Genomic DNA, 25,473 nt, shown 5'->3' with positions numbered 1-25,473 from the left:
TTGGTACGCCCAATTTCCTTACAAGCAGAGAATTTCAAAGTCAGAAAAATGCAAAATGTAAAAATTTTCATGACATTTTTGTATTTTTCACAAAGAAATGATGCAATGATCAACAAAAATTTACCACTATCTTAAATTAGAATATGTCATGAAAAAATAATCTCAGAATCAAATTCATTAGTAAAAGCATCACAGAGTCATTAATGCATTAAGTGACACAGGTCAGGTTTGCAAAAAATGGCTGTGTCCTTAAGGTCAAAATGGGCTGAGTCATTACGGGGTTAAACCAAAGCAGTAATAATAAAATTCCAGAACTATAATAATAAACATGTCCACACATGACTTCCCTTCTCCTCATCTTCACTAGTGATGTCTGGTTCTTTAGTGATTCGTTCTTTTGATCCGGTTCTTTTCAATGATCCGGATGATTCAATTCATCATATTAAATGAATCGTTTAAAACGGTTCATTCAGTAACTGCACTGGTAACCAGACTCATGGATCGGGTTATAGGCAGCAGCAGGGACGGACTGACAGGTCCTGAGTGGGGGCCTGCGGCTGACTACTTCTTTTAAAATCTTTTTTTAAATGCCCCCACCTCCCAGCATTCTGCTGGTCCTGGTCAGGCAGCCACTGAATGAATAGCAGCGGTCTCTACCCAGAGCATAAGTACAGTGACTGACTGCCCGAGTCAGCCCGACCAAAACCTGCCCTTTGCTTACTGAACACTGTAGGACGACCTGTGGTAATCATGTGACCTGTGGGGGCGGAGCTTACAGTCATTTTAAGAGTAGTGATGCTCAGAGTCTTCACTGTCCTGTACTGAAGATCTGATCGTACGGTTCATAGAGTCAGTGAGCTGTATACTGATACCTGGTCCTGTACTGAAGATCTGATCGTACGGTTCATAGAGTCAGTGAGCTGTATACTGATACCTGGTCCTGTACTGAAGATCAGATCAGACGGCTCTTTGAGTCAGTGAATCAGTGATCAGATACTGACTCGGACTGTAAGGAGCAGGAGACTGTACAGGCGGATCTCTCATTCTAGGATCATAATACAAGGGGAGGGGTGGGATGCAGTGGAGCTGTGTGATAAGAATTATATACATATGTAAATTACTCTCAGAGTTGGGAGTAGGCAGATAGGAGGCTTACAGGACAACTGCAGCACACTATACACTTATCCCCTATCTACAAGATAGGGGATAAGTGTTTGATCACGGGGGGGTCCGACCGCTGGGACCCCCCGAGATCTCCCGTATGGGGCGCCGCCATTAGCGCTCACAGTCGATGGTGACAACCTGTCTCCTCCCCGTCCCCATACAGTTCTATGGGGGAGGCACGAACACTGCCTCCCCGCCTCTCCTATAGAGATGCATGGAGGAGGCGTGCAGGCCGCAACGTCATGCTGCGGCCGGCACGTCCCCTGCACGGGAGAGCCACGGCACAGCCGCGGCCCCGTACAGGAGATCGTGGGGGGTCCCAGTGGTCGGACCCCCCACGATTAAACACTTATCCCCTATCTTGTAGATAGGGGATAAGTGTATATTGCACTGCAGTTGTCCTTTGATAGAATATAATGGAAGGGGGTTTGCAGATGTAGGGTGTGATATCACCATGTTTGCCTCCATGTCACTCCCCACACTGCCGACTAGTTTCCCCCCCCCCCTCCTCCAATATAGTCTATTAAGCCTCATGCACAACAGGCATTAATAGACTACAGAGAAGGGGTTAAGGCCAATCGGCAGTGTGGGGAGTGAGAAGTAGTTACTAGGGAGTAACAACCCCCCCACCCCTTCCTTTTCACAAAAAGAACCGGAGTCGGTTCATGAATCGGTTCCTTTCAGTGAATCACTCGAAATTAAACGATTCACTGTAGTGAGCCGGACTTTCCATCACTAATCTTCACCACAGGCTGACTGAGCTGGAGACACCAGAGTCCTGTATTTAGGGGGGAAAAACCTGTTCCCGCCGTTGGGCCTGTAGCCAATCAGAATGCTGTTGGGGCAGAAGCATCGCTGGGCAGAAGATCTCGGTTGCTGGGCAGAATCTGGACGTCCAATTAGAACCAGGAATCCATCTCTTATCAGAACAGCTGTTGCTGGGCAGAATAACTAAGTACAGAAACAACCTGTGAGGAAAAGGTGGGGGAGGGGGAGAGCACAACAACATGTATACTGGGAACCATGATGTCTTGTGTCCCTCCACCTCCAGACATGACACCATACACAGGACTCTCCATCTTTATCTCACATAGATGTAATTCTCCATATTATATCACATACAACATATTATAAGGATTTCACACACCAAACCTCCATATTTCCTGCACATATAAAGAAGGTTTATGACACAAAGAGGAACGAGACCTCAACATGACAGAAAATGACAAGACATGAGGACGACTCTAGGTGAGTATTCCATGGATTACAGCCGGCAGTGCCGTCCTGAACCTCACTGAGATATGAAGGGGGGGGGGGGGGGGGTCTACAATTCACAATATATGACACTGACCTGAAAACACAACTTTTATTTCTTCACAATTCAAAATAGAGAAATTAAGTTTTACTACTTTTAAGCCCCCACCAGTCTATCCTATTGCTCACATTTGGTCAGTAACGATATTATAGTAATACAGTAATATGTAGGTGATATCACTGACATTTGCCACTCCCCTTTGTGGCTCCGCCTTAACATAGCCACACCCATGCTTGAATAGGCTGCTTAGTCTAAAATGCCAGGGCCTGTTTTCGGTCCCAGTCCGGTCCTGAATATAACACTTTTATTTTTCTATATACAGGACTGTATGATGGTCATTTTCTATACCATGATCTGTAGTTTTTATCAGGACCATAATTGTATTAATGGAAATTATTTCCTTTTTATAAAAAAAATTCTGACACATGATGTGACCAAAAATCACAAATTCTGTGTCTTCACTGTTCCCCCTGCGGGATTATAAACATTGGGGGAGATTTATCAAAACTTGTGCAGAGGAGGAGTGGTGTAGTTGCTCATAGCAACCAATCAGATTTTTTTTGTCACAGGCTTGTTTAAAAATGAAATAAGCAATCTGATTGGTTGCTTTATGCAACTGCACCACTCTTCCTCTGCACAGGTTTTAATAAACCTACCTCATTACATTTAAAAAGTTGAAACCCTTCTGCAAGGGGCAATACCAAATATGTTGGGAGTTTTGGTGGGGTTTTACATTTTTTTAATAAAAAAGGTGGGCGATGTTCTATTTTATTGGGGGGGGGGGGGTTGTTTATATATTTTTTATACATTGTTTTTAAATGCAACTTTTTAAGTCTCCATAGCAAATTATTATAAGCAATCATTAGATTGCAATGTACTGTTCAGTATTATGTCATAAAAGCACTTGCTGGTATTATTTTGGCGATCTTCTTGTACAGTCTTCTTGGCAGACAACAAAGGTAGATTGAACAACCTGTCTGCTGGAGGATGGTAATAGACATCAAGCCTCCATTTGCACTCATCAGACCCCCACGACTGCATGGAGGGGGTCCAATGAGAACCCAAGACCCCACCCCCCCTAAACTCAGCACCTCCATTTTACCTATAGATACTTTGAATGACATTGATTACAGCATCTGAAGGGTTAACCCTTTAAGGACTCAGGGCGTACATGTACACCCTGTGCCCGTGTCATAGCGTGGTGGTCTTGGCGGCTATTGGCCACCAGGACCCATGTTTAATTTCGGACTTCACCACTCATGGGGATGTCCTGCATTAAGCCCTTAGGCGCCCCGATTAAAGTTGATTGCATCGTCTAAAATAAAATAAACGGTCCCAGCAGCTCAGCGGAGCTGATCGTGACCATTGCGGTGAAATTGTGATGTTCCGCTCAGCCAAGAGGATGGTGGGAGGAACCTTATCTGCCTCCTTGCCATCTGATCAGTTGCTCGATGCTCCAGGAAGCCTCAGCAATCGAGCACCAATAACACTTAACACTATGCTATGGCATAGCATTGTTCTGTATATGCAATCTAAAGATTGCATGCAATAGTCCCCTAAGGGGACTAAACAATCGTGTAAAAAATTTTAAAAAGGTCTTAATAAAGGTGATTCAACCCCCTTTCTTTATAAAACTTTGAATCACCCCCCTTTTCCCATAAAAAAACAAACATGTAAACAAAAAAAAGACAAATATATTGTAACGATGCCGGCTGGCAGGTAGTGGATCCTCTGTGCCAGAGAGGGATTGGCGTGGACCGTGCTAGTGGATCGGTTCTAAGTCACTACTGGTTTTCACCAGAGCCCGCCGCAAAGCGGGATGGTCTTGCTGCGGCGGTAGTGACCAGGTCGTATCCACTAGCAACGGCTCAACCTCTCTGACTGCTGAAGATAGGCGCGGTACAAGGGAGTAGACAGAAGCAAGGTCGGACGTAGCAGAAGGTCGGGGCAGGCAGCAAGGATCGTAGTCGGGGGCAACGGCAGGAGGTCTGGAACACAGGCTAGGAACACACAAGGAAACGCTTTCACTGGCACAATGGCAACAAAATCCGGCGAGGGAGTGAAGGGGAAGTGAGGTATAAATAGGGAGTGCACAGGTGAACACACTAATTGGAACCACTGCGCCAATCAGCGGCGCAGTGGCCCTTTAAATCGCAGAGACCCGGCGCGCGCGCGCCCTAGGGAGCGGGGCCGCGCGCGCCGGGACAGGAAAGACGGAGAGCGAGTCAGGTACGGGAGCCGGGATGCGCATCGCGAGCGGGCGCCACCCGCATCGCGAATCGCATCCCGGCTGGAGACGGTATCGCAGCGCACCGGGTCAGTGGAGCTGCCCGGAGCGCTGTGGTAGCGAGAGAGAAGCGAGCGCTCCGGGGAGGAGCGGGGACCCGGAGCGCTCGGCGTAACAGTACCCCCCCCCTTGGGTCTCCCCCTCTTCTTAGAGCCTGAGAACCTGAGGAGCAGACTTTTGTCTAGGATGTTGTCCTCAGGTTCCCAGGATCTCTCTTCAGGTCCACAGCCCTCCCAATCCACCAAAAAGAACCTTTTTCCTCTGACCGTCTTGGAGGCCAGTATCTCTTTCACTGAGAAGACGTCAGAAGAACCGGAGACAGGAGTGGGAGAAACTAACTTGGGAGAGAAACGGTTGATGATGAGTGGTTTAAGAAGAGAGACATGAAAGGCATTAGGAATACGGAGAGAAGGAGGAAGAAGAAGTTTGTAAGAGACAGGATTAATTTGGCACAAGACTTTGAAAGGACCAAGATAGCGTGGACCCAGTTTGTAACTGGGGACACGAAAGCGGACATATTTAGCGGAGAGCCATACCTTGTCTCCGGGAGCAAAAATGGGGGGAGCTCTTCTTTTCTTATCGGCAAACTTTTTCATGCGAGATGAAGCCTGTAAAAGAGAATTTTGGGTCTCTTTCCATATGGTGGAAAGATCACGAGTCACTTCATCTACAGCGGGCAAACCAGAGGGCAAGGGAGTAGGGAGGGGGGGAAGAGGGTGACGGCCGTACACCACGAAAAATGGGGATTTGGAGGAAGATTCAGAGACTCTAAAGTTATACGAGAATTCGGCCCATGGTAGAAGATCTGCCCAATCATCCTGGCGGGAGGAAACAAAATGTCGTAAATAATCACCCAAGACCTGGTTAATTCTTTCTACTTGTCCATTGGATTGAGGATGATATGCAGAAGAAAAGTTTAATTTAATCTTGAGTTGTTTACAGAGAGCCCTCCAGAATTTTGACACGAATTGGACGCCTCTATCCGAGACTATCTGTGTGGGTAACCCGTGAAGACGAAAAATGTGTACAAAAAATTGTTTAGCCAACTGAGGCGCTGAAGGAAGACCAGGAAGAGGGATGAAATGTGCCATTTTGGAGAATCGATCAACGACCACCCAAACAACAGTGTTGCCACGGGATGGGGGTAGGTCTGTAATAAAATCCATACCAATCAGAGACCAAGGCTGTTCGGGGACAGGCAGAGGATGAAGAAAACCAGCGGGCCTCTGGCGAGGAGTCTTATCCCGGGCACAGACAGTGCAGGCTCGCACAAAGTCCACGACATCCGTCTCCAGAGTCGGCCACCAATAGAAGCGAGAGATGAGTTGCACAGATTTCTTGATGCCTGCATGACCTGCGAGATGGGAGGAGTGACCCCATTTGAGGATTCCGAGGCGTTGGCGTGGAGAGACGAAGGTCTTTCCTGGAGGAGTTTGCCTGATGGAGGCTGGAGAAGTGGAAATCAGGCAGTCAGGAGGAATGATGTGTTGCGGAGAGAGTTCAACTTCCGAGGCATCCGAGGAACGAGAGAGAGCATCGGCCCTAATGTTCTTATCGGCAGGCCGAAAGTGAATTTCAAAATTAAATTGGGCAAAGAACAGAGACCGCCTGGCGAGGATTCAGCCGTTGGGCAGACTGGAGATAGGAGAGGTTCTTGTGATCGGTGTAAATAATAACTGGAAATCTTGATCCCTCCAGCAGATGCCTCCATTCCTCAAGTGCTAATTTAATGGCTAGAAGCTCTCGATCCCCGATGGAGTAGTTCCTCTCCGCCGGAGAGAAGGTCCTAGAAAAAAAACCACAAGTAACAGCATGCCCGGAAGAATTTTTTTGTAGAAGGACCGCTCCAGCTCCTACAGAGGAGGCATCAACCTCCAATAGGAAGGGTTTAGATGGGTCAGGTCTGGAGAGCACGGGAGCCGAAGAAAAGGCAGACTTGAGCCGTTTAAAGGTGTCTTCCGCTTGAGGAGGCCAAGACTTGGGATTGGCATTTTTTTTGGTTAAAGCCACGATAGGGGCCACAACGGTAGAAAAATGTGGAATAAATTGCCTGTAATAATTGGCGAACCCCAAAAAACGTTGGATAGCACGGAGTCCGGAGGGGCGTGGCCAATCTAAGACGGCAGAGAGTTTGTCTGGATCCATTTGTAGTCCCTGGCCAGAGACCAAGTATCCTAGGAAAGGAAGAGATTGGCATTCAAACAGACATTTCTCAATCTTGGCATAAAGTTGATTGTCACGAAGTCTCTGAAGAACCATACGGACATGCTGGCGGTGTTCTTCTAGATTGGCAGAAAAAATCAGGATATCGTCCAGATATACAACAACACAGGAGTATAAGAGATCACGAAAAATTTCATTAACAAAGTCTTGGAAGACGGCAGGGGCGTTGCACAGGCCAAAGGGCATGACCAGATACTCAAAGTGTCCATCTCTAGTGTTAAATGCCGTTTTCCATTCATCCCCCTCTCTGATGCGGATGAGATTATAAGCACCTCTTAAGTCCAGTTTGGTAAAGATGTGGGCACCTTGGAGGCGATCAAAGAGTTCAGAGATGAGGGGTAGGGGGTAGCGGTTCTTTACCGTGATTTTATTAAGACCGCGGTAGTCTATGCAAGGACGTAGAGAGCCATCTTTTTTGGACACAAAGAAAAATCCGGCTCCGGCAGGAGAGGAGGATTTACGGATAAAGCCCTTTTTTAAATTTTCCTGGATGTACTCAGACATAGCAAGAGTCTCTGGGGCGGACAGAGGATAAATTCTGCCCCGGGGTGGAGTAGTGCCCGGGAGGAGGTCAATAGGACAATCATAAGGCCTGTGAGGAGGTAGAGTCTCAGCTTGTTTTTTGCAAAAAACATCCGCAAAGTCCATATAGGCCTTAGGGAGACCGGTTACAGGAGGAACCACAGAGTCACGGCAAGGGGTACTGGGAACCGGTTTTAGGCAGTCCTTGAAATAAGAGGGCCCCCAACTCTTGATCTCCCCAGTGGACCAATCCAGGGTTGGGGAATGGAGTTGAAGCCAGGGTAGTCCAAGGAGAATTTCGGAAGTGCAATTGGGGAGGACCAAAAATTCAATCTTCTCGTGATGAGGTCCGATGCACATTAGAAGGGGCTCCGTGCGGAAACGTATGGTACAGTCCAATCTTTCATTGTTTACACAATTGATGTAGAGGGGTCTGGCGAGACTGGTCACCGGGATGTTGAACCTGTTGAGGAGAGAGGCCAAAATAAAATTTCCTGCAGATCCGGAATCCAAGAAGGCCATAGTAGAGAAGGAGAAGGCAGAGGCAGATATCCGCACAGGCACAGTAAGACGTGGAGAAGCAGAGTAGACATCAAGGACTGTCTCACCTTTGTGCGGAGTCAGCGTACGTCTTTCCAGGCGGGGAGGACGGATAGGACAATCCTTCAGGAAGTGTTCGGTACTGGCACAGTACAGGCAGAGATTCTCCATGCGGCGTCGTGTCCTCTCTTGAGGTGTCAGGCGAGACCGGTCGACCTGCATAGCCTCCACGGCGGGAGGCACAGGAACGGATTGCAGGGGACCAGAGGAGAGAGGAGCCGGGGAGAAAAAACGCCTTGTGCGAACAAAGTCCATATCCTGGCGGAGCTCCTGACGCCTTTCGGAAAAACGCATGTCAATGCGAGTGGCTAGATGAATGAGTTCATGTAGGTTAGCAGGGATTTCTCGTGCGGCCAGAACATCTTTAATGTTGCTGGATAGGCCTTTTTTAAAGGTCGCGCAGAGGGCCTCATTATTCCAGGATAATTCTGAAGCAAGAGTACGGAACTGTACGGCGTACTCGCCAACGGAAGAATTACCCTGGACCAGGTTCAACAGGGCAGTCTCAGCAGAAGAGGCTCGGGCAGGTTCCTCAAAGACACTTCGAATTTCCGAGAAGAAGGAGTGTATAGAGGCAGTGACGGGATCATTGCGGTCCCAGAGCGGTGTGGCCCATGACAGAGCTTTTCCAGACAGAAGGCTGACTACGAAAGCCACCTTAGACCTTTCAGTAGGAAACTGGTCCGACATCATCTCCAAGTGCAGGGAACATTGGGAAAGAAAGCCACGGCAGAATTTAGAGTCCCCATCAAATTTATCCGGCAAGGATAGTCGTAGACCAGAAGCGGCCACTCGCTGCGGAGGAGGTGCAGGAGCTGGCGGAGGAGATGATTGTTGAAGCTGTGGTAGTAGCTGCTGTAGCATCACGGTCAGTTGAGACAGCTTTTGGCCTTGTTGCGCTATCTGTTGTGACTGCTGGGCGACCACCGTGGTGAGGTCGGCGACAACTGGCAGAGGAACTTCAGCGGGATCCATGGCCGGATCTACTGTCACGATGCCGGCTGGCAGGTAGTGGATCCTCTGTGCCAGAGAGGGATTGGCGTGGACCGTGCTAGTGGATCGGTTCTAAGTCACTACTGGTTTTCACCAGAGCCCGCCGCAAAGCGGGATGGTCTTGCTGCGGCGGTAGTGACCAGGTCGTATCCACTAGCAACGGCTCAACCTCTCTGACTGCTGAAGATAGGCGCGGTACAAGGGAGTAGACAGAAGCAAGGTCGGACGTAGCAGAAGGTCGGGGCAGGCAGCAAGGATCGTAGTCGGGGGCAACGGCAGGAGGTCTGGAACACAGGCTAGGAACACACAAGGAAACGCTTTCACTGGCACAATGGCAACAAGATCCGGCGAGGGAGTGAAGGGGAAGTGAGGTATAAATAGGGAGTGCACAGGTGAACACACTAATTGGAACCACTGCGCCAATCAGCGGCGCAGTGGCCCTTTAAATCGCAGAGACCCGGCGCGCGCGCGCCCTAGGGAGCGGGGCCGCGCGCGCCGGGACAGGACAGACGGAGAGCGAGTCAGGTACGGGAGCCGGGATGCGCATCGCGAGCGGGCGCCACCCGCATCGCGAATCGCATCCCGGCTGGAGACGGTATCGCAGCGCACCGGGTCAGTGGAGCTGCCCGGAGCGCTGTGGTAGCGAGAGAGAAGCGAGCGCTCCGGGGAGGAGCGGGGACCCGGAGCGCTCGGCGTAACATATATGTTGTATCGTCGTGTGCGTAAATGTCTGAAATCTAAAAATAAAACGTAAATCAAACCGCACGGACAATGCGTATACGTAAAAAAATATACTAAAGTCCAGAATTATGTATTTTTGGTCACTCTGTATACACTGAAAAAACATGTATAAAAAGTCCCATCAAAACAAAAAAATCAAGATCAAAAAGTCCCATCAAAAGAAAAATGGTAAAGATAAAATCTACAGATCACAGCACAAAAAAATGAGCCATCACACAATCCCTGTAGAGGAAATATAAAAATGTTATAGGGGCCAGAAGAGGACAATTTTAAACATGATAATTTTCATACAAAAAGTTATAATTTTTTAAAAAGTAAAAGAAATCAAACCTATATAAGTTGGGTATCATTTTAATCATATGGATCTACAGAATAAAGATAAGGTTTCATTTTAACCTAAATGTGCACTGGGAAGTAGAAGCCCCCTAAAAGTTACAAAATGGAGGTTTTTTTTTGGCAATTTTGCTCCACAAATAAGTTTTTTTGTTTCCGCTGTAGATTTTGTGGTGAAATAACTGATTTTGATGCAAAGTTAATTGGGGGTGCAAAAAACAAGCCTCATATGGGTCTGTAGGTTGAAAACGTTATGATTTAAGGTGAGGAGGAAAAAACGAAGGTGCAAAAATGAAAAAATCTGTGGTCCTTAAGGGGTTAATGATGAGTGATGGCTTCTTGTATTCTCAGGCTGTTCTCATGTTCTTGTGGCCTTCCTCCAACAAAAACACAATGATGGGTCAGTTTAGAGGAGTTTAGATTGTGAGCCACATTGGGAACAAGGACCAAAGGGAGTGATGACAATCTCTGTATAACGCTATGGAATAAGTTTGCGCTTTCTGAAAAAGCTAATTATTATTATTGCAAAGATCTCCAGTGACAGCACAGTGCAGCCCCAGTCTGTAATATAGAGAGGATATTTCAGCTCTATGCCTGTGAGTGCTACATGTCACCATTATATCTATTTACTACTGAGGTAAAGATGTTACACAATTTGAGATTTTATTACAAGACGGAGGCTTCACATTATGCAACTCTTTCTTTACTTAAAATTGATAGCAGTAAACAAAGAGTTAAGTATTTGATAAGAAAAAAATTTGCAATATATAATAGGTACATAGAGAGTGTATTAATGGTACAGTCCAATTAGATACGACTGTATCCCAGGTTAAACCAATCCTCTTTATTTACTGCTCTGCATAAATATAAGCACTGTGTGATATTAACTCATATATATAGATGCAAATCAAAAAATGTCGCAGTATCTTGTAATACCTTTTTTATTGGACTAACAGAATTTTGTTGAGACAAGCTTTCGGGATTCCTCCCTTTTTCAAGTCCAAAGCAAATCTAAGCTCACAAGCAGAAGACACAGGTTACATCTCACAAATATGCAGGGGTTAAGACAATAGATGTGGAGAATTCACACTAAGAAGGGCCATAAATTGTCCTGCTATGGGAACATAGACTACATAGATAAGGATGAGAAAAAGGGGGGAGGGAGGGGGGGGAGCAGGGAAGAGCCTGTAATTAAGCAGGACAAAGTGAGATGCAAAAGAGAAGACAGTACAGGTTATAAGAAATTTTGATAATGAGATAAGAAGCTCAAATCCACATTGAGTCCCGTTTTTCAAGTCAAAAAACAGTATCATTTTGGCTTCAAATGTCTTTCTCTCGTGTGTTTTTGAACTTCCCTCTCAGTATCCTGATTGTAAGGTCATGTATGGAGTGACCTGATTGGGTAAAATGGTGCCCAACTGGGGTGCAGTAGTCATTTTCTTTATGGCGGTTGATGGAATGTTTGTGTAGGTTCATCCTTTCGTTGAGTTTCCGTCCGGTTTCCCCAATGTAGCATCCCATGTCACACCTGGTGCATTGTATCATGTAGACCACATTTGGGGCTGTGCGGGCGTATAGTCCCCTAATATTATGTCTTGTTGTTGTGGGTAGCTTCCATCTTGGTGCAGATATGTTGGCAGAGTTTAGAGCGGGGTTTGGTGCAGGGTTTGGTCCCATTCTAGTGATATATCGAGTATAGTGATGAAAACTTACAGGTAATTGTATGGTCCAAATTCAACGGTCTTCTCGTCAGTCGAGTAGCACGCCTTCATCACTATACTCCCATTGTGCTGTACACGATCGAGAATATACATATTATAATTAGCACGGTCAGGTTCTTTTTCTTAACTATAGACACATTGCGACACATGTCACAAATGGGGTTGACCGATTAAAATTCTCCCACAGAGGCCCAACCTGTGAGGTGGTGTTAGGATGTAGGTGGAGGTGAGATCACTAGGGTAGCCCGGATAGGGCACCAAGAGTGGGAAACTCCATTGTGGAATTCCTTCCCAGGTAATTGATGCCCACGATTTATTTATAGGGCAGCCTATTTGGGACCCACCTAGAGGGGTAGCGGGACCTGGGTGAATGGTCACCTTGTCTGATGCTGGACACAATGAATAATGATTAACGCAATGTGTCTAGTGAACATTAATAGTGTGTTATTTTATATATTTTTTCATGAATTTAAGTATTACATAAACAGACCAATAATTGATATTGATAGTCAGTATATCCTCGCTCAAGTTTGTGCATGAATGGGGTAATATTGTGATATAGGGTGACGGTGCCCTCTACAAATATGGCCGCCCGTCATTGGGATGGAGAGTGGAGCATGCGCGAATCAATGCGGGTATGACCAAGGTTAGAGTCCGTCCCTCCCACACACCTCAGGCAACTGACGTTGAATACAGGATGATGATTTCCGGTTTCACCGGATGTGGAGATCCGTGACATGCGCAGACTGGATGTTTACAAACGGACTGTGCCGGCAATATGAATCTATACTATTGGCTGTTGGGACTTATCGTCAGAAGAGAGCCGCCCTCTGCACCGGAGCTGGATCACGATTGAAGATCACTAATGGACTGGTACTGTAATCAAACACTATGGAGATGTATATTATTAGTATGATCAGATGTTCATGATGAATTTATTTGATGTTTACTGCATTGATCACTGATATGAAGTTTTATATGTAATGACATCACTGTGTTGTGACACTGTTTAGTCACACCCCCCTCATTAATATGTGATATTGAGGGGCCTATAAATAAGATGTTTTGTTGAATTGTCACTGTGCTTGAGAAAGGCTCTATTGACGGGCCGAAACGTCGCGTGTATTGCAGATGTGTGAATAAATACACCCTCACTGGGTTTTCACGGAAAGTTGGAGTGCCGCTCTCTTCCACTTTTTGCTGTGTTTACTTGGGGCCTGGGTCTGGCCCTGGGGATGAGCACCCACGTGGATCTTGGAATCCTTGGCTATAGCCACACATGGTGCTCCTTCTTCACTTTTTTCTGTAGATATATATATATATATATGTTTTTAAAGGTGTACTTCTTTTGGGGTTAATTTGTGCACTATGTTATATTGATTTTATGTACGTGTTCACATTCCCCCGTTTTTCCTGCTTACCTGTGTGTCCCGCCCCTGCAAGGGGAGGGAGCATATAAGCCCCGTTACACCTGTCCGAGCCAGACCGGATGAAGCGTCAGATGACGTGAAACAGAGCTGTTGTCTAGCCACCCCCACCCGCTCCCTCGCCCCGCACCTGCACCTGCATGATCCCAGAGTCTTTATGATCCACTGAAGTAATCGCAAATAAAGACCACTTTCAGCAAGCGGCGAGTTGCTACGTCTTTCTTTCCTTGGATTTTTGTATATATATATATATATATATATATATATATATATATATATATATATATATATATATATTTATTATTTTTTTTTTTTATATATATATGCATACACACACAGTCACGGACGTAAATGTTGGCAGCCTTGATATTTGAAATGAAGTATTTCTCACAGAAAAGGATTGCAGTAACACATGTTTTACTATGCACATGTTTATTCCCTTTGTGTGTTTTGGAACTAAACCAAAAAAGGGAGGAAAAAAGCAAATAGGACATAATGTCACCAAACTCCAAAAATGGTCTGGACAAAATTATTGGCACCCTAAACTTAATATTTGGTTGCACACCCTTTGGAAAAAATAACTGAAATAAGTGGCTTCCTATAAGCATCAATAAGCTTCTTACACCTCTCAGCCGGAATGTTGGACCACTCTTTCTTTACAAACTGCTCCAGGTCTCTCTTATTGGAAGGCGCCTTTTCCCAACAGCAATTTTAAGATCTCTCCACAGGTGTTCAATGGGATTTAGATCTGGACTCATTGCTGGAAACTTCAGAACTCTGCAGCGCTTTGTTGCCATCCATTTCTGGGTGCTTTTTGACTTATGTTTGGGGTCATTGTCCTGCTGGAAGACCAAAGAGGTTGGATGCAAACCCAGCTTTCTTACACTGGGTTGTACAGTGCGACCCAAAATCCGTTGGTAATTCTCAGATTTTATGATGCCTTGCACACATTCAAGGCACCCAGTGCCAGAGGCAGCAAAACAACCCAAAACATCATTGAACCTCCACCATATTTCACTGTAGGTACTGTGTTCTTTTCTTTGTAGGCCTCATTCCGTTATCGGTAAACAGTAGAATGATGTGCTTTACCAAAAAGCTCTATCTTGGTCTCATCTGTCCACAAGACAGAAGGATTTTGGCTTACTCAAGTTCATTTTGGCAAAATGTAGTCACTGATGCTCTCTGAACCTGCAGGACAGCTTGAATATATTTGGAAATTGTTTGGGGCTGCTTATCCACCATCCGGACTATCCTGCGTTGACACCTTTCATCAATTTTTCTCTTCCATTCACACCCAGGGAGATTAGCTAGAGTGCCATGGGTTGCAGACTTCTTGACAATGTTGCCCACTGTGGACAAAGGCAAATCTAGAACTCTGGAGATGGACTTATAACCTTGAGATTGTTGATATTTTTCCACAATTTTGGTTCTCAAGTCCTCAGACAGTTCTCTTCTCCTCTTTCTGTTGTCCATGCTTAGTGTGGTATACACACACACACACACACACACACAATGCAAAGGCTAAGTGAACTTCTCTCCTTTTTATATGTTTACAGGTGTGATTTTTATATTGCCCACACTTGTTACTTGCCCTAGGTGAGTTTAAAGGAGCATCACATGCTTGAAACAATCTTATTTTTCCACAATCTTGAAAGGGTGCCAATAATTGTGTCCAGCCCATTTTTGGAGTTTGGTGACATTATGTCCAATTTCCTTTTTTTTTTTTTCCCCTCCCTTTTTTGTTTTAGTTCCAATACACACAAAGGGAATAAACAAGTGTATAGCAAAACATGTGTTACTGCAATCCTTTCCTGTGAGGAATACTTCATTTTCTTGAAAAATTTCAGGGGTGACAACATTTACGGCAATGACTGTATATTTCTATATAATGAAAAAAATATAGGGGGGAGATTTATCAAAACCTGTCCAGAGGAAAGTTGCTGAGTTGCCCATAGCAACCAATCAGATCGCTTCTTTCATTTTTGACAAGGAATCTGCAAAATGAAAGAAGCGATCTGATAGGTTGCTATGGGTAACTCAGCAACTTTTCCTCTGGACAGGTTTTGATAAATCTCCCCCATAATATCTTATAATTCCTTCTACTTCCAGTCACCTCAGAGATGTTCTAGTCACCATACATGGACCCTCCACACACTCAGATCTCTATCTCCAGTCAGTGTCTCCAGTGTCCCAAGTATATTCTCCTGGTAAGTTCCCCCATATGAGCCATGCTGGGGTCTTTTATACCCTTTTCACCATCAGATTGGCCTCCCCTCCTCCACCTACAATATGTAACCTAAACTACAGGAAGATATATGACAGAGCCCCTTATAATAGAGGGGACAAACAGAATTAACCCTCCCCCTTTATTTTAGTCATGGTTGTCATTAAACATTTATTGGTTCGGTCCAGTCTCCCCCCTCCTTTATTCTATTCCTCAGGTGGTCTTACTCCAGTTGTTGCTGGGCAGATTCTCCAGCCAGAGGTTCTGTTGCTGGGCAGAAAAGATCCAGCGATTGCAGCTGATTGGATGAATATTTTGGGGATGTTCAGATGTCAGGAATTCTGCATAGATGCAGAATTCCGTATCCGGATTAACCCCTTAACGACACAGAACATAAATGTACGTCTTGGTGCCATGGTACTTAACACACCAGGACGTACATGTATGTCCTGTACATGACTGCGAGCACAGGTGAGGTGATCGCGTCATGCACGGCAGGTCCCAGATGCTATCAGCAGCCAGGATCGGACCGGTAATGGATAGGAGATAAGATGTCTTAGCGCTGGAGTACCCCTTTAAGGACGTTAGACTACAGAGATAGATAGATACATACACAGAAAATCCGCAGCACTCCAGGAACAGTTCAAGAGTGGTTTATTGTCCCATGCAAAAAAAAAAAAGTGATACAACGTTTCACCGGTCTGTCACCGGCTTTCTCAAGCATTCAAACAGTTAGAAGTGCCACATATTTATGTGAAAACAAGTAATCAATTTAACAATCAAGTGATACAATAATTAAGTTATGTGTTGGCTTGGAAACCTGTATGGCCAATAGCGCGTCCACTTACCACACCACGTGATCGGCGCAGAGTGACATGGCGCTAGCCGTGGCCATCTTGGTGAAGGGAAAGGAGTGCCCACAAGCGTCCGTCCCCCACACCACTACGCAAAAAAGACAAGATGGGCACCACAGACTCATGCGGGTGCGGGTGGTATACACCTAGTATACCACAAAAAGATAGAAAGTAACCACTATAGATGACGCACACCACTAAATCATTCAAATAATGAAATCTTTATTAATGATACACAAAGCAGCAACACCAAAATATAAAACCATTTAAAAACATATACATGAATCTGGTGGAGGGCTGTAGCCCTACAAGACACCTAAGGCCCCCTGCAGGACCAACAGTGGTCCCTGGCGGGTATCCCAACAAACAAGGGAATAAAAGTCCTACCACTGTATGGGCAAATACAAAATAACAATGTATTAAGAGTCAACTATGAATAATCAATTGCCCGATACTGTGCAAAAAAAAAAGGGAAAATCACTGGTCACACATCTAGATAGATGACCCAGGGATACCTCACCAAAACAGGGGACCACAGCAGCTCCACGCGTTCCGCCACTATCTGCGGCTTCCTCAGGAGTCGGCGCATGCGCAAAGCGACATGGCGCTAGCGGCGGTCATCTTAGTGAAAGGAAAGGAACGCCAATAAGCCATACCTTAATTATAAAAAGAATTTAGAATTTTTTTCCACACATTTATAGATAGAAACATTATAGTCTGAAGAATAAGAATATAATGAGTGAGTATATTTGTAGATATCCAATTTTCTCATGGGATACGCGGTGAGTGTAAGACGTTCTCCAACCTCTGTTTGATCTATGGAAGAAATAAACAGTTATTAGACACTTCATCACGTTAAGGAAAACTCTATTGAGAAGCAATGTAGAACAAGAAGGTATATTTATAGGGGACCCATACACAAAAATAACATCCTAATAACATATTTAACTCCTTAAGGACCTAGGGCGTATGGTACTTAAAAGGACCCAGGACGTATCCATACAACCGTGGGAATCGATCAGCAGGCACCCTGCGCAAATGCCCAGGGGGGTAATTACGGGTCATACGGGTCTATGCGGCTATTTCGGGTCATACGGGTCAATGGTGAGCCGGATTATAAGGGGGATCGCGGTGCCTAAGACACCCACGATCCCCCTTAAGGGATAGGTGTGAGGTGGCAGGGGTGCCACCCCTCATATCCCTGCTATTGGTCAACAGAAGCGACGACCAATAGCAGATTGGGGCGGGGGGGGGGGTTAACTTTCGTTTTCCCCGTCCTGCCCACCCACAATAGGCGGGGCAGAACGGGGAAACCGTAGGGGACCGACGGCAGAAGATCCACTTACCCATCCGGAGGCAGCGGGCGACGGTGATCTGTGGCCGGCAATGTCGTGCGGCACAATAGGACCGCTCCCTGGATCCTACGGAAGCCGGTAAGTTGTCTAGCAACATCTGGAGGGCTACAGTTTGAGACACCTGTAGCCCTCCAGATGTTGCAAAACTACAACTTCCAGCATGCCCAGACAGCTGTTTGGGCATGCTGGCATATGTAGTTTTGCAACAGCTGGAGGGCTACAGTTTGAGACCACTATACAGTGGTCTCTAAACTGTATCCCTCCAGATCTGGCAAAATTACAACTCCTAGCATGCCCAAACAGCTGTTTGCTGTCTGGGCATGCTGGGATTTGTAGTTTTGCAACATCTGGAGGGCCACAGTTTTGAGATCACTGTGCAGTTGTCTATAAACTGTAGCCCTCCAGATGTTGCAAAACTGCAAATCCCAGCATGCCCAAACAGCAAACAGCTGTCTCGGCATGCTGGGAGTTGTAGTTGCGTACCTCCAGCTGTTGCATAACTACATCTCCCAGCATGCTCTTCAGTGATCAGTACATGCTGGGAGTTGTAGTTTTGCAACAGCTGGAGACACACTGGTTGGAAAATATTGAGTTAGGTAACAGAACATAACTGAAGGTTTTCCAACCAGTGTGCCTCCAGCTGTTGCAAAAGTACAACTCCCAGCATGCACGGTCTGTCAGTGCATGCTGGGAGTTGTAGTTTTGAAACAGCTGGAGGTTTGCCCCCCCCCCCCATGTGAAGGTACAGGGTACATTCACTTAGGCAGGTTTACAGTAAGTTTCCTGCTTCAAGTTTGGGCTGAGGCAAAATTTTCGCCGCAGCGCAAACTCCTAGGGGAAAACTCACCGTAACCCCCCAGTGCGAATGTACCCTAAAAACACTACACTACCACATAATAAAGGGTAAAACACTATATATACACCCCCTTACACTGTCCCCCCAATAAAAATGAAAAACGTATTGTACGGCAGGGTTTCCAAAACGGAGCCTCCAGCTGTTGCAAAACAATAACTCCCAGCATTTCTGTACAGCCACTGACTGTCCAGGCATGCTGGGAGTTTAGCAACAGCTGGAGGCACCCTGTTTGGGAATCACTGGCGTAGAGTATCCCTATGTCCACCCCTATGCAATCCCTAATTTAGTCCTCAATTGTGCATAGCGCTCTCTCACTTCTGAGCCCTGTCATATTTCAAGGAAACAGTTTAGGGCCACATATGGGGTATTTCCGTACTCGGGAGAAATTGCACTACAAACTTTGGGGGGCTTTTTCTCCTTTTACCCCTTATGAAAAGGAACAGTTGGGGCTACACCAGCCTGTTAGTGTAAATTTTTTTATTTTTTTTACACTAACATGCTGGTGTTGCCCCATACTTTTTATTTTTACAAGCAGTAAAAGGAAAAAAAGACCCCCAAAATTTGTAACACAATTTCTCCTGAGTACGGAAATACCCCAGATGTGCACGTAAAATGCTTTGCGGACGCACAACAAGGCTCAAGAGTGAGAGTGCACTATGTACATTTGAGGCCTAAATTGGTGATTTGCACAGGGGTGGCTGATTTTACAGCGGTTCTGACATAAACGCAAAAAAATAAATACCCACATGTGACCCCATTTTGGAAACAACACCCCTCATGGAACATGTCAAGGGGTATAGTGAGCCTGAACACCCCACAGATGTTTGACGAATTTACATTAAAGGGGTATTCCGGCAAAAACTTTATATATATATATATATATCTCAAGTGGCTCCGGAAAGTTAAACAGATTTGTAAATTACTTCTATTAACAAATCTTAATCCTTCCAATAGTTATTAGCTTCTGAAGTTTTCTGTCTAACTGCTCAATGATGATGTCACGTCCCGGGAGCTGTGCATGATGGGAGAATATCCCCATAGGAACTGCACAGCGCCTGGGACGTGAGTCATCAGAAAGCAGTTAGACAGAAAACAGCAACTCAACTTCAGAAGCTAATAACTATTGGAAAGATGAAGATTTTTTTAATAGAAGTAATTTACAAATCTGTTTAACTTTCCAGAGCCAGTTGATATATATATATAAAAAAAAGTTTTGGCCTGGAATACCCCCTTTAAAGTTGGATGGGAAAAGTAAAAAAAAAAAATTTTTTTTACTAAAATGCTGGTGTTACCCTAAATTTTTCATTTTCACAAGGGAAAATAGGAAAAAAGACCCCCAAAATTTGTAACCCCATATCTTCTGAGTAAGAACATACCCCATATGTGGATGTAAAGTGCTCTGCGGTCGAACTACAATGCTCAGAAGAGAAGGAGCGCCATTGGGATTTTGAAGAGAAAATTTGTCCGGAATTGAAAGCCACGTGTGTTTTCAAAGCCCCCATAGTGCCAGAACAATGGACCCCCCCCCCCCACGTGACCCCATTTTGGAAACTACACCCCTCATATAATGTAATAAGGGGTATAGTGAGCATTTACACCCCACAGGTGTCTGACAGATTTTTGGAAAAGTGGTCCGTGAAAATGAAAAATTTTATTTTTCATTTGCACAGCCCACTGTTCCAAAGAACTGTCAAATGCCAGTGGGGTGTAAATACTCACTGCACCCCTTATCAAATTCTGTGAGGGGTGTAGTTTACAAAATGGGGTCACATGTGGGGGGGGGGTCCATTGTTCTGGCACTATGGGGGCTTTGAAAACACACTTGGCCTTCAATTCCGGACAAATTTTCTCTTCAAAATCCCAATGGCGCTCCTTCTCTTCTGAGCATTGTAGTTCGCCCGCAGAGCACTTTACATCCACATATGGGGTATGTTCTTGATCAGAAGAAATGAGGTTACAAATTTTGGGGGTCCACTGTTCTGGCACCATAGGGGCTTTGTAAACGCACATGGCCCCTCACTTCCATTCCAAACGAATTCTCTTTCCAAAAGCACAATGGCACATTGTAGTTCACCCGCAGAGCATTTTATGGCCTAACATGGGGTATTTCCATATTCAGAAGAGATGGGGTTTCAAATTTTGGGTGGCATTTTCTCCCATTACCCTTTGTAAAAATGGTAAATTTGGGGAAAAAACTGAACTTTAGTGAAAACATATTTTTTTTCATTTGTCGTCAAACACCTGTGAGGTGTTAAAGGACAACTGCAGCGCAATATACACTTATCCCCTATCTACAAGATAGGGGATAAGTGTTTGATCGCGGGGTGTCCGACCGCTGGGACCCCCTGAGATCTTCCTAACGGGGCGCCGCCATTAGCGCTCATAGTGAGCGCTAAGGCACGTAGCGTCAACCTAGAGGTCGACGATGATGCCTTGTCTCCTCCCCGTCCCCATACAGTTCTATGGGGAGGCACGAACAACATCTCCCATAGAGATGCATGGAGGAGGCATGCCGGCCGCAACGTCATGCTGTGGCCAGCAAGACCCCTGCACGGGAGAGCCAAGGCACAGATGCAGCGCCGTACAGGAGATTGTGGGGGGTCCCAGCGGTCGGACCCCCCAAGATCAAACACTTATCCCCTATCTTGTAGATAGGGGATAAGTGTATATTGTGCTGCAGTTGTCCTTTAAGGATAACTGGACCCCTTGTTATGTGCCTTGAGGGATGTAGTTTCCAAAATAGTATGCCATGCGGGGTTTTCTGCTGTTCAGGCACCATAGGGGCTTTCTAAATGTGACATACCCCCCAAAAACCATTTCGGCAAAATTCACTCTCCAAAATCCAATTGTTGCTCCTTCTCTTCTGAGCCCTCTACTGCGCCAGACGAACACTTTACATACACATATGAGGTATTTCCTTACTCAAGAGAAATTGGGTTACATATTTTAGGGGGCTGTTTTTCCTATTACCACTTTTAAAAATTCAAAAACTGGGTCTACAAGAACATGAAAAAATGAAGATTTTGAATTTTCTCCTTCACTTTGCTGCTATTCCTGTGAAACACCTAAAGGGTTAACACACTTACTGAATGTCATTTTGGATACTTTGAGGGGTGCAGTTTTTATAATTGGGTCATTTATGGGGTATTTCTAATAGGAAGGCCCTTCAAATCCACTTCAAAACTGAACTGTTCCCTGAAAAATTCCGATCGTGAAAATTTAGGGAAAAATTGGAAAATGGCTGCTGAACTTTGAAGCCCTCTGATGTCTTCCAAAAGTAAAAACATGAAAACCTTATGATGCCAACATAAAGTAGACATATTGTATAAGTGAATTAATATATAATTTATTTGGAATATCCATTTTCCTCACAAGCAGAGAACTTCGAAGTTAAAAAAAAATGCAAAATTTTCAATTTTTTCATAAAATTTTTGCATTTTTTCACCAAGAAATGATGCAAGTATCAACAAAATTTTACCACTAACATAAAGTAGAATATGTCACGAAAAAACAATCTCGGAATCAGAATGAAAAGTAAAGGCATCCCAGAATTATTAATGCTTAAAGTGACAGTGGTCAGATGTGCAAAAAAAATGGCCGGGTTAATATCCATAAAAAGAGATTATCTCAATTTGCTTACACCTGGAGTAATGGTGAAATCTACATTTACACCCCTCGGTTTCAATGATCCTAATTCATAAATCCAATAAAGTTCTAGTTTTTTGAGTACTCTAACTCTGTCTCCTCCTTTCTTTAATGCGGGTACACGATCAGTAATCAGTTTAGAAGACAGGGTTGAACCTGCTCTGACAAGAATGACCAATAATTTTGAGAAAAGGGGTTACCCTAGGGAACTTATGCATCGGAGTATGACACATGAACCGACAACAAAAAGGGAGGATTTGCTGAAGTCTAAGCTTAACTCCTTCAGGACGAAGAGTGTACCTGTACGCTCCTCGCCCGATCCCGGTGTTTAAAACGGGGACACACCGTGACCCCGCATCACACCGGGTCGTTCCTGGCTGCTAACGATAGCTAAGAACTTGGGCTAATATCGCGCAGCACCAATCGTTGTGTCGCACGCTATTAACCCTTTAGACGCGGCGATCAAAGTTGATTGCCGCATCTAAAAATGAAAGTAAACGCTTCCCGGCAGCTCAGTCGGGCCGATAGGGACTATCGTGATAAAATCACGATGTCCCGATCAGCTAGGATGCGAGCGGAGGTCCCCTTACCTTGCTCCATAGCGTCCGATCGGTGTTTGATTGCTCCAAGCCTGAGCTACAGGCTTGAGCAATCGAGCCCCTATTATGCTGATCCATGCAAATCTATGGCCTTGCCGGAATCAGGGTAAAAGATCAGTGTGTGCAGTGTTATTGGTCCCTATGGGAGCTATAGCACTGCAAAAAACAAAAGTGTAAAAAAAAAAAGTTAACAAAAAGGTCATTTAACCCCTTCCCTAATAAAAGTTTTAATCACCCCCCTTTTCCCATAAAAAAAAAAAAAAAAACCAGTGTAAATAAAAATAAACATATATGGAATCGCTGCGTGCAGAAATGTCCGAACTATAAAAATATATTGTTAATTAAACCGCACGGTCAATGGTGTACGCGCAAAGAAATTCCAAAGGCCAAAATAGCGTATTTTTGGTCACTTTTTATATCATGAAAAAATTGATAAAAAGCGATCAAAAAGTCCGATCAATTAAAAAATGGTATCGATAAAAACTTCAGAACACGTCGCAAAAAATGAGTCCCCATACCGGCCGTACACCAAAAAATAAAAAAGTTATAGGGGTTAGAAGATGAGAATTTTTAACGTATAAATTATCCTGCATGTAGTTATGATTTTTTTTCCCAAAGTACGACAATATCCAACCTATATAAGTAGGGGATCATTTTAACCGTATGGACCTACAGAATAATAAGGTGTCATTTTTACCAAAAAATGCACTGCGTAGAAACGGAAGCCCCCAAAATTACAAAATGACATTTTCTCTTCAATTTTGTTGCACAATTAATTTTTTTCTCGTTTCACAGTGAATTTTTGGGTGAAATGACTGATGTCACTGCAAAGTCGAAATGGTGGCGCAAAAAATAAGCCATAATATGGAATTTTATGTGCAAAATTAAAAGCGTTATGATTTTTAGAAGGTGATGAGGAAAAAATGCAAAAACGGAAAAACCCTGCGTCCTTAAGGGGTTAAAGGGTTTCTCATGTGCTTAGACATCTTATCCCCTATCCAAAAGGTTAGGGGATAAGATACCTGATTGCGGGAGTCCCGCCGCTGGGGACCCCCGGGATCTTGCACGCGGCACCCCGTTTGTAATCAGTGTTCGCTGCGGGACTGATTACGGTTGACCACAGGGCCGACGGCGCGTGACGTCACGCCTCCACCCCCGTGTGACGTCACGCTCCGCCCCTCAATGCAAGCCTATGGGAGGGGGCGTGACAGCTATCATGCCCCCTCCCGTAGGCTTACATTGAGGGGCGGAGCGTGACTTCACGCGGGGTCGCAGGCGTGACGTCACACGCCGCCGACCCTGTGGTCAACCGTAATCAGACCCGGAGCGAACACGCTCCTGGGACTGATTACAAACTGGGTGCCGCGTGCAAGATCCCGGGGGTCCCCAGCGGCGGGACTCCCGCAATCAGGCATCTTATCCCCTATCCTTTGGATAGGGGATAAGATGTCTAAGCACCGGAGAACCCCTTTAAGGATGACTTGCCTAGAATTGCATTTGTATCTACCTACAATTACAATTCAGGAGCTGTAGCAAATATCCTGAACACTGGTCTATTCTACAAGAATCATTTACTACCATCACTGAATTTAAATGTAAACCATTGATGTCCTACGGACGACCACCAAATATAAAGGATAGGTTAGTATGGGGGCGGGTGTGTCTTTAAAAAGAAAAGGTGGTACACAAAAATACCTAACAGTGGCTAATAAGGGGTCATACCCCTAGAGATGAGCGAACTTACAGTAAATTTGATTCGTCACGAACTTCTCGGCTCGGCAGTTGATGACTTTTCCTGCATAAATTAGTTCAGCTTTCCGGTGCTCCCGTGGGCTGGAAAAGGTGGATACAGTCCTAGGAGACTCTTTCCTAGGAATGTATCCACCTTTTCCAGCCCACCGGAGCAGCTGAAGGCTGAACTAATTTACGCAGGATAAGGCTTCAACTGCCGAGCCGAGAAGTTCGTGACGAATCGAATTTACTGTAAGTTCGCTCATCTCTACATACCCCTGCAGGAATTGCCTCAGTTGTGCGTATATGGACAAGGGACCGAGCTTTAAACACCCGACCACGGGGAGGGAATACGGTATCAAGTTTTACTGCGTCTCCTCCTTCGTTGGCTACATACTTACAGTGGTCCCTCAAGTTACAATATTAATTGGTTCTGGGACGACCATTGTATGTTGAAACCATTGTATGTTGAGACCAGAACTCTATGGAAACCTGGTAATTGGTTCTAAAGGCGCCAAAATGTCATCCAAAAATAGGAAAAAGTGAGGATTAAAGAAAAAGTAGATAACTAATATAGATAAAGCAAATCCTTACATATAAAAGTAATAAAGATCTGCTGAGAGCTGTAATCACTGTCTATGTCAGTGTTTCCCAAGCAGGGAGCCTCCAGCTGTTGCAAAACTACAACTCCCAGCATGCCCGGACAGCCAAAGGCTGTCCGGGCATGCTGGGAGTCGTAGTTTTGCAACAGCTGGGGGCACCCTGCTTGGGAAACACTGGTCTATGTAGAGGACAGGAGCTTCTTCAGGGTCCTATACAGTACACAATGTCCTAAAAAAAAGTAATGGAGCCGCCCTCACCTGGTGTCCAAAGGAGCAGCTAA

At 45.2% G+C, this 25,473-nt stretch overlaps 2 protein-coding genes across 3 annotated transcripts in view; one reads left to right on the top strand and one right to left on the bottom strand.

Annotated features, from left to right (window-relative positions):
* Nucleotides 1–25,473, top strand: part of LOC130357218 (oocyte zinc finger protein XlCOF8.4-like) — a 329,282-nt gene that overhangs the window by 113,199 nt on the left and 190,610 nt on the right. The gene's annotated exons all lie outside the window — the stretch shown is intronic.
* Nucleotides 1–25,473, bottom strand: part of LOC130357227 (gastrula zinc finger protein XlCGF8.2DB-like) — a 48,006-nt gene that overhangs the window by 18,468 nt on the left and 4,065 nt on the right. The window contains exon 2 of one of the 2 annotated variants that reach the window (XR_008889139.1): nucleotides 16,622–17,220. The exons of the other annotated variant lie outside the window; for it this stretch is intronic. The gene's annotated coding sequence lies outside the window, so the exon portion shown is untranslated. Of the gene's footprint in view, nucleotides 1–16,621; nucleotides 17,221–25,473 lie in introns of those variants that run through there. 2 annotated transcript variants of the gene reach the window in all.

This window comes from Hyla sarda, chromosome 2, assembly GCF_029499605.1.
Source record: "Hyla sarda isolate aHylSar1 chromosome 2, aHylSar1.hap1, whole genome shotgun sequence".
NCBI lineage: Eukaryota > Metazoa > Chordata > Amphibia > Anura > Hylidae > Hyla > Hyla sarda.
The sequence above is the reverse complement of the archived record's forward strand: the minus strand, read 5'-3'. Positions and strand labels throughout refer to the sequence as shown.